General features: G+C 37.6%; 1 long non-coding RNA gene across 2 annotated transcripts in view; it reads left to right on the top strand.

The window, feature by feature from the left end:
* The window catches only part of LOC135221993 (uncharacterized), a 100497-nt gene extending 92316 nt beyond the window's left edge, over positions 1-8181 (top strand). For both annotated transcript variants that reach the window (XR_010316148.1, XR_010316147.1), the window contains exon 4: positions 1-8181. This exon is cut by the window's left edge and continues 905 nt beyond it. This is a non-coding gene — a long non-coding RNA (uncharacterized LOC135221993).
* Positions 8182-8883: the final 702 nt, after the last annotated feature.

Raw genomic sequence — 8883 nt, 5'->3', positions numbered from 1 at the left:
TACCTTTCATCTTTTTATTATACGAAAATTCAGACTCTAGTTGGTAAAATTGTCACAAACTTCATAACCTTCTTCAGATCTCAGGGATGAAGGTTCAACGGCTTCGAAAGAGGATCGTGTTAAATTATGAACTCATATACCACCCTTCTCTCTCTCTCTCTCTCTCTCTCTCTCTCTCTCTCTCTCTCTATTGTACATGAGGAGTTCCTGTGTATACAGCGCTCACACAAATCGAGGATCAAATGTGTTTAAACAAAAGAACAAAAATGACCGGATCAAAACGAGGTAGAAGTCTCAATAAACTTGTCTAAGACGAGAGCACATCTTTCTTTATAGAGGCTATACGGATGTACTTAATGTAATCATGAACACTACTAACCTCTTTCTTGCAGCAGGGCTTCTCATTATCATTTCTTTTGTTCAAGTATTTTTCAGTAGTTTTACTATAATGAAATCTGAAATTTTTAATTGTTTTTAAATTGAAAAATATAATTGAAAACTGGTAAGTCAATCGGGTGATATTTTTACATAAGCCCATTCAACAAAAATTCGTTTTATATTCTTATTTGTAGATGTTTGGTTGAAAATTCATCTTCGTTAAACTTAATTCAGACTGAAGCTAATTAAAATTTAGTTCATGTTTTAAATGTCCCGTCCCGTCAATGTTTGTCTTTGTGTTTATAGTTCCTGAGAAAGTAGTTTTATCAATGATGCTGAAATATTTTAAACGACGACTATATTTTCGTCATATGAATCCAGCAACTACAGTAGCATGGCGACCATTCTCCTTTGGATTCTCTGCGCACTTCCTCAACGCTTAGTTTTCTCGCGCCTTTTTTGGTTTGTCATTTCTCTGACGAGCCCTGCTGCCGTTTGCTCTGAAATTCGACCGTAAACGACGACCTTGATTAACCTTTGTCTCTGTAGAGTATCATGTTATCTTTTCCATTTTGAGAAGGAACATGATCACTTTATGGAGATAACGAATAATCAGATCTTCACGAATAATCAGATCTTCACGAATAATCAGATCTTCACGAATAATCAGATCTTCAGCTAGAAGCTATGCAATTGCTGCTCTGTTACAACGGAGAATGTAACTGAGGTAAGAATAGCGAATAATTAACGAATTCCCCCTAAAGAGAACTGGTGTAATATACTTAACATCTTTCATCACCTAAGCATTTGATCAAATTCATTCATTTTTCATTCTTCTTGTTCTAACAGATCTACACTATAACAAACGTCTGTCATTGGGTATATGTAGATACTGTTAACTCAGTACATCTAAGAGTAGATAGTTTATTGGTGTCTTGTGTCACATGTATACTAAATTAATGAGCTCTTCATCATCACTATTAACTCTATTTGTGCCCAGTTGTTTAGCCTACATCTGGCAAATTTGTAACTACTTTATGGTTTTTTCAAATCTTAAACTGCATCCTAAAATTTCAGGAAGTTAGACGCTACCTATCATTTTATCCTTTGACGGGTACTTTGGCGTCAGTTAACAACCTTTATGATAGTTAAATAATCATCGTTACTCGCAGTTGTAACTGAACTGTATCTGCAACGTCGCTCTTAGTGAAGAACCCCATACTAGTGCTTAACCCATCTGATTTCCATGAAGTATATTCCTGGAACTTTGGCCTCAGTGAAGAGCAACATCCTGAAGGCTGCCAACAATTTTCTTTTTCAACTGATTCACTCCACTTCGGAGGGTACTACAGAGGTAAGGTACATTTTTTTTTTGCTATATTTAGTTACAGTAGTTGTTTTGACACTCAAATAACGCCTGCTCCCTTTTAAAACAGTGAACTCCTCAAGTCAGATTGTGTAGCTACATCAAGGATGCTGATCAGGATGGTTTAGTGTCTTGCCAAACAGTGCTTCGGGGGGACAGCGTTTTCTGTGGAACATTATATTTAATGGGAAATATTGTTTTGGGAACAATATTTTTTAAGAAACACTCAGCTTTGTGGGACAGATTTCAGAACAAATTGTATGATCATCTAGGTGACTGCAGAGATTTAAGAAACTAGAGACTCCGTTTACCAGATTTTAAGAGGGTTTGAAATATTTTGTACCTGGAGACTTATTGTGATCTGCCAAGCACCAGTTTAAGTACTAATTATTTTAGACATTTATAAAGACTAAGAACTTATTATTACTTATGAGACTGAAATGTTTTGAGACAGCTGTGTACAGTGCTTGGGGACAGACTTTGTGTTTTTGAAGACGAATCATACTTGGGTGAGAGACTTTTATGAGACGTTCTTTCCAGATACAGTTATAGCTGTTTCAGAGACATTTCCTCATAGGACAGACCAGCTCATTTAGAAGATCTTGCACGGTGCAAGGTGGACTGTGATTCTGGGCTCGAGGTGTCCAAGTTGATGCTTAGAAGACCTCATGTCTTCTCAGACTCAAGGAGTCCCAGTTAGTTCACTGAATCTTGAAGGATGCACTATGTTTCAGGAGTTGTGCTGTTCTCAGGAGATGCACTGTATCTCGAGACGAACTGTGTAGATGTGGGCTGGTTCTCGGGAGATACAGTGTATTTCAGGAGACACTTCATGCTTATGGAAAGACTTAGTGCTTCGAAAGACACTTTATAATTCTAGCGGATGTTTGTTGTTTCTAGAGACTTGTTCTAATATAGATGTTGCATGACTGCCCAGTGATTGCTCTTCTATTCCAGGACTCGCTTTAGGAGGTTATCCATATTTTAGGAGAAGTGCTTTTTAGGAAAAGAACTTACAACTGCAAGCGCCCCTCCTAGTTTTGGTAAACGCACTGAATTTTCGAGGACTTAGTGATTTGTAAATTTTTTTGAGATATTTACTGTATTCGGAGACTCCCTTTGACGTGGATGACTGTTTAGAAATGTGACACTCAGGAGAAGCCTCTGGGTGTCACATTAGACTTATTTTGACATCTGGAAGTTGGACTCCGGGTGTCACAGTGGGACACTTGTTTTGACAGCTAGAAGTGGGCTCTGGGTGTCACACTGGGACTTTATTTTGGACATACAGAAGTGGGCTCTCGGTGTCATATTGAAACTTTGACATCTAGAAGTGGGCTCTGGGTGTCATATACGGACTTTATTTGAACATCCAGAAGTGGTCTCTGGGCGTCACATAATTACTTTATTTTGACGCCCAGAAGTGGGCTCTGGGTGTCATATCGAGTCTTTACTTTGACATCAGGAAGTGGATTCTGGATGTCAAATTGGGACTTTATTTTGATAACCTAGAGGTGCTCTCTGGCTGTCACATAGGGACTATAGTTTGACATGTAGAAGTGGGTTCTGGGTGTAACATTGGATTATAGTTTGACATTTAGAAGTGCGTTCTGTGCGTCACATAGGGACTTTATTCTGACATCTAGAAATGGGCTATGGGTGTCTTATAGGGGCTTTAATTTGACATCTAGAACTGGGCTCTGGGTTTCACATAGAGACATTATTTTTACTTCCGGAAGTGGACTCTGGGTGTCACATAGAGACCTTATTTTGATATACCGAAGCGGGCTCTGGATGTCACTTTGGGAATGTATTTAAACATATAGAGTTGGGCTTTGGGTGTCACGTTGTGACTTTATTGTGATATCCAGAAGTTGGCTGTGTCCCATTACTACTATATTGTGATATCCAGAAGTGGGCTCTGGGTGTCACAGTGGGGCTTTACTTTGATTAGACTTATTTGTTTTACAGAGCACTTCAGGGAACATTATGCGAGATATAGATAAAGCTGACTGTGATTGTAAGATAGTTTTTAACCGGTGATTCTGTGATAATTAGCTGATGCATATTGCTTTTATGTCATTTCTTAAATAAGGTACAAAAGGCGGCAAAAAAAATTAAGAGGCACAAAAAATACAAAAAAATGCCGCTTTGAACGATATCTGTTGGAATGAAATTGACCTAGAACTCTCCATAACAGTTTACCGCATAAAAAATATTAAAAAAAAAAAGTAAGAAAATAAGTAAAGAGGAAGTGATCACGAACAATGGGCGCTTCACAGTCCTTTTTTGAGCTTTCACACAACAGAAACCTGAGGTATTGCTCTGTGGAAAAATTTCAGCTCCACAAAGCCACAGTAACCATACAATGTAACTTTAGAGCCTATATCATCGGTAAAAAAAAGCTTGGATACTAAAATATTAACCCAATTAATACTCATAACATCTAATTTGCTACCATAACAGACTTCAAAAACTAAACTGAAAGAAATCTAAAGACATCCTTGAGGGCCAAGATATCTTCGGTGAGGCCTTGAGTAGGAACTGCTACCATTGGTGGAGGGCAAATTCTCTTTCGGTGTAGGACAAGTAGGAACTATTAACATTAGTAAAAGGCTAATGCATTATGTAGGCTATGTAGGAAACTAACATTTTTGCTGTCATATACGGTGAAGGGGATGCTTAGGAAAGCTATCTAGTATGTTTCAGAATGTGTAGGAAGACTTAACACTTTAGTAACTCTGGTAAGTCTCGGTAACGTAGCTGCGGGACCTGACAAGTCTGAGCTGAAGACTTGAGACTCTGAATGGTGAAGAGTATGGAGGAAAACGGCTCCTCTGCAGAATTCCTAGAGAGGAATAAGGATAGAACGTGAGATGATACATGATATGAAGTAGGTTAAAGGAGAAGGGATAAGTAGTAGAGCAGTTAATTACTAACTAACTAACCAACAGCAGTTAAGAAGAAGCAAGGACATTCCTGCGTTGGAAGGAGAACTTTGGCTTGGGGAAACAGGTTTTTTTGGGAAGCTGTGTTCCCTGAGTAACAGTGTTCTTGGAGAGAAGTCACTTCCTGCGATGGAAGAAGATGAGTAGGAAAATTGCTTGTGGTGGTGGGTGGAGGTTAGATCGGAAAACTGCTGCGGTGGAGGCCGGGTGCGAAAAGAAATAACCGTGAAATAGGAATGGGAACTGTGGCATCCGAACGAGGTTTCCAAGGGAAGCTCAGAACAGGTGAAAGGAATATTGTTATTCTGACAGGTACAAACATATTCTAGCAAGTAGGACTAGACATGGTGCAACAAAAAACCTTCAGTTTATTTTCATCAATGAAGTGAAAGTAAAGGACAACTTTGAAGGTAAATCTATAACAGTTTCATTAAAAAAAAAAAAAAAAAAAAAAAAGTTTGTTACGAAGTCTGAAGAAACACATGAATGCCTTAAGGGTGCCTCCATGAATTTCAAGGAAAATTTCAAGGAAAATATGAGGAATCCTTAAGGATTCTTAGACCTTGGGGGTGTCAATCCGCGCTCATTTATTATTTTTTTTTTCATTTACTTGACAAGGCTGCAAAAGTGCAGTTCTATAATGACCCCCTGATTTCAAAACCCCCAACGGAGGCTGCTACAGTGCCACAGCTTTAACGCGTTCAGTTGACAGCTTAAGATTTTGTCAAGTTTTTGTTTTTGTTTTTTTCCCCCTGACAAATTGGTTAAACTGGGACACTTTGTTGCAATTGCCTGCCATCCTTTGAATAAGAAAAGTACCTTGATATACCTGCCGCTAACGATTACTCCCTCTCTCTGTCGTTCTTATAGCTGGAGAGAGAGATTGAGTGTGTGTGTGCGCGCGCGCGTTAGTATGTGAGAGAGAGAGAGAGAAAGAGAGAGAGAGAGCAGTGGTGCATCTCATGGTCCTATTCGTTCTTTTCATGTGCCGTAAGTACTGTCATTTGGCGATACGTCTCATGGAATGATGAAAGAAAGGATGGCAGTACTGCTGTACATATCATTACTTTTAGAAGACTTTTGGTCAAAGATACTTGTTCATACATTACTAATGTGTAAGCAAGAATTTTTTAAAAAGTTATATTATAATGTCAATCTGTGATTGTCAGTGGTCCATCAAAGGAAGTTTGTTACTTTCATGCACCAGTAATGAATATTTTAAAGTATTCCTTTGATGGTCTACCGCGTAAACTGTAAGCACCTTGATCAGCATAATAACTCCAGGGCTTTATGTTAATATATATTCTGGTGAAGCGAAAATGTTGTGTATATTTTGCCTTCGTCCATGTGTGTAAAAGTTTTTTTTTATTTCTTTTTTCTCGTCCTTGTGCTGTAAATGTTTTTTATATATGCATATCTTGATTCTTTATTATGTTACGAGTTATGTATCAGGAAAGAGGCACTAATTTCATGCACCATTAGGCCCTCGAGTAATTCTTGATATATTACTTTCATTTCTTTAATGTATGTGATGCTTTTTATGTTTGTGACATCGTCAGTGTTTCGTAGCTACATCTCCCCAAAGTGTAGCTGGATGGTGCTATTAGCTCTTATCTTCATCATTTCAAGTGTTCCCAATCCCTCTCTGTGTTGCTGTATTGTGTTTCTAAGAATTTGCTCAACTGGTCTCTCAAGAAAGGTGCTAAAATTTCACTCTCAATTAGTAACGTTAACTTAGTGTTTGCCCAGTTCAGTGAAGTAATTGTGGCTACACTACAAACCATAATTACATAGATGCATGCTACAGAACACTTTTACATCTTACCTTCACTCACCAAACACTTAGGTTAAGGATATTTAAATGATCACCAAAAATTAATTTGACGATGCCACTGATTGTCACCAAAAGTAAGTTGCCAAAATAGAACAGATTATGTAAGTAAGGTCTATAGAATTAGCTAATAAATAAGAGGAGTTCATCATCAAATCACTCAATTGTACTAACAGATTTAAATCTATTTAATTTTGTGCGAATCTGAAACTAACACGTATTTGCCCTAACAAAAACACCAACAGTATTATGTTACTTGAGGACATAGTGTTTTGTGGTATTGTGTATTGTGTATGAATGGAATAGCTAGGTAAATTCCCTTATTTATGTAGTGTTAGAGTACTTGCGATATGAATCTCCAACGAATGTTGCTTATAATTCCAAATGAAAATGAACCCTGGATTGGATATATTTTTCTCAAAAAGACACCTTGAATTTCTGAGGACATTTTGTCACGACGCATACAGATTAGCTCACTGACTGAAGGATGAACTGAGACTACCATCCTAGCGATTTCATACAAAAGAACCATTTATCAGTGTGTGACGTAATAAGGAAACAATCGCCCAATGAACGACAGATGACTGACAATTGAATCATTCATTAACTGACAGACTTTGACTGGTAATTGAGTAGTTCATTAACAGACAGACTTTAACTGACAATTGAATAATTCATTAACTGACAAACTTTGACTAACAATGGAATAATTCATTTACTGACAGACTTTGACTGACAACTGAATAATTCATTAACTGACAAACTTTGACAATTAAATGATTAATTAACTCATAGACTTTCACAAAGGAGCAATTCATTAACTGACAGATTGACTCTTAACAAAATAGTATCTAACAGACCGAGGAAAAAGCACAGTCGAGGAAAAGCCACAATCGACTGACTCGATAAGGATCTATGAATGTCTGTCTGCCTAAAAAGCGCAACGTAACCCAGTGACATCTTAGTTTGGGATAAGACTCGATCGATTCCACTCAGTAAGAAGAAGGAAAATGAAAATTTCAAATGTAATGATGTGAAGAAAAGGTTCATTCACAGACCGACTTTGATGATGACACACCCATAGAATCCGTGAGGCGGAACTTGGCACATGTTTTAAATTTACCGTTGCTTAAATCCTGACTTTTTCTTTCTTTTTAACAAAACTTCAGCTCTTGGGTTTTGTTAGTACTTACTCATTTTCAGTATCTTGTTAAGAAAATAATGTCAGCAATAAATTAGCGTTTGGATCGTCTGTTAATGATTTGCAATAAAAAAACTTAATAAGAAAGTACAATTCCAGTGCACCTCGCACCTGGCGAATGATTTTACATCATTGAACGCAATTTAACAGACCGTCGTTAAATTACAGCTTGTCAGTGACTTAAGATTACATGAAATAACGAGGAAGATGTTTTCATGACTTACACAGAACAGTCACCAGTTATGGATACTGAGTAATAAATACAACTTGGGATGTCAATTCTAGAATTATATAAATTTAGTTTTAAAAGTGTTCAGTATAATACTCAAATGGTTAAGTATCTTTCTATTGTTTTTTAATTTCCAATGGAAGCTTTTCATCATTTTTGCCGTAAGCCTTTGATAGCCTTGGCTCATTACTGGGCAAGTCTCTCTCTCTCTCTCTCTCTCTCTCTCTCTCTCTCTCTCTCTCTCTCTCTCTCTCTCTCTCTCTCTCTCTCTCTCTCTCTCTCTCCCTGTTTAGATTCTTCTCAACATATTTTATTTCGTTGAAATAATGTATTTGTTGACGTTTATCTAATGAAAAATTGTAATGGTGCATATTGAATGATAAAGAAACAATCTTAACGATGGGCTAAGATCAGTAGGCTGATATATTTACAAATGGCTGGATAAACATTACCCCTAGATAATCACCTCAAATTTCGTAGCAGCTCGCAAAGATGGCCAAGACGTCATGTTTTAAGAGGTTGTCATTCAAAACTGAATTAGGTGCTTCGTCCTCCCCGTTTCGTGGCATCTCCAAAAATCTCGAACTCAGAGCATGGCAACTCGATGTCTAGTACCAGGTTGTTGGTTCCCAGGATTACAAAACCTGATCTTTGGTAGTTACGGGGAAACTCCATCTCAAAATAAGGATTGCTTCACGGCAGTTATGGGGGAACTTCAGCTCATAATAGTGTCAACATTTTTCCATAGGAATTGCTTCACAACACTTGTTCTGAATAAGGATTATCTCACGGAGCCTTTGGGGGATTAGTTAGCCCCAGTGAGTTTGATATCTATAGGCAGTATTTTGATAACACACAGAAACAGATGGAAGATTGATTTTGCATAAAGATAAACAGATGATCAATGGGGGAAATTAGGATTAAGTCAAG

This window comes from Macrobrachium nipponense, chromosome 3, assembly GCF_015104395.2.
Source record: "Macrobrachium nipponense isolate FS-2020 chromosome 3, ASM1510439v2, whole genome shotgun sequence".
In the NCBI taxonomy this organism is placed as follows: domain Eukaryota; kingdom Metazoa; phylum Arthropoda; class Malacostraca; order Decapoda; family Palaemonidae; genus Macrobrachium; species Macrobrachium nipponense.
This window is presented reverse-complemented; position numbering and strand designations above follow the sequence as displayed.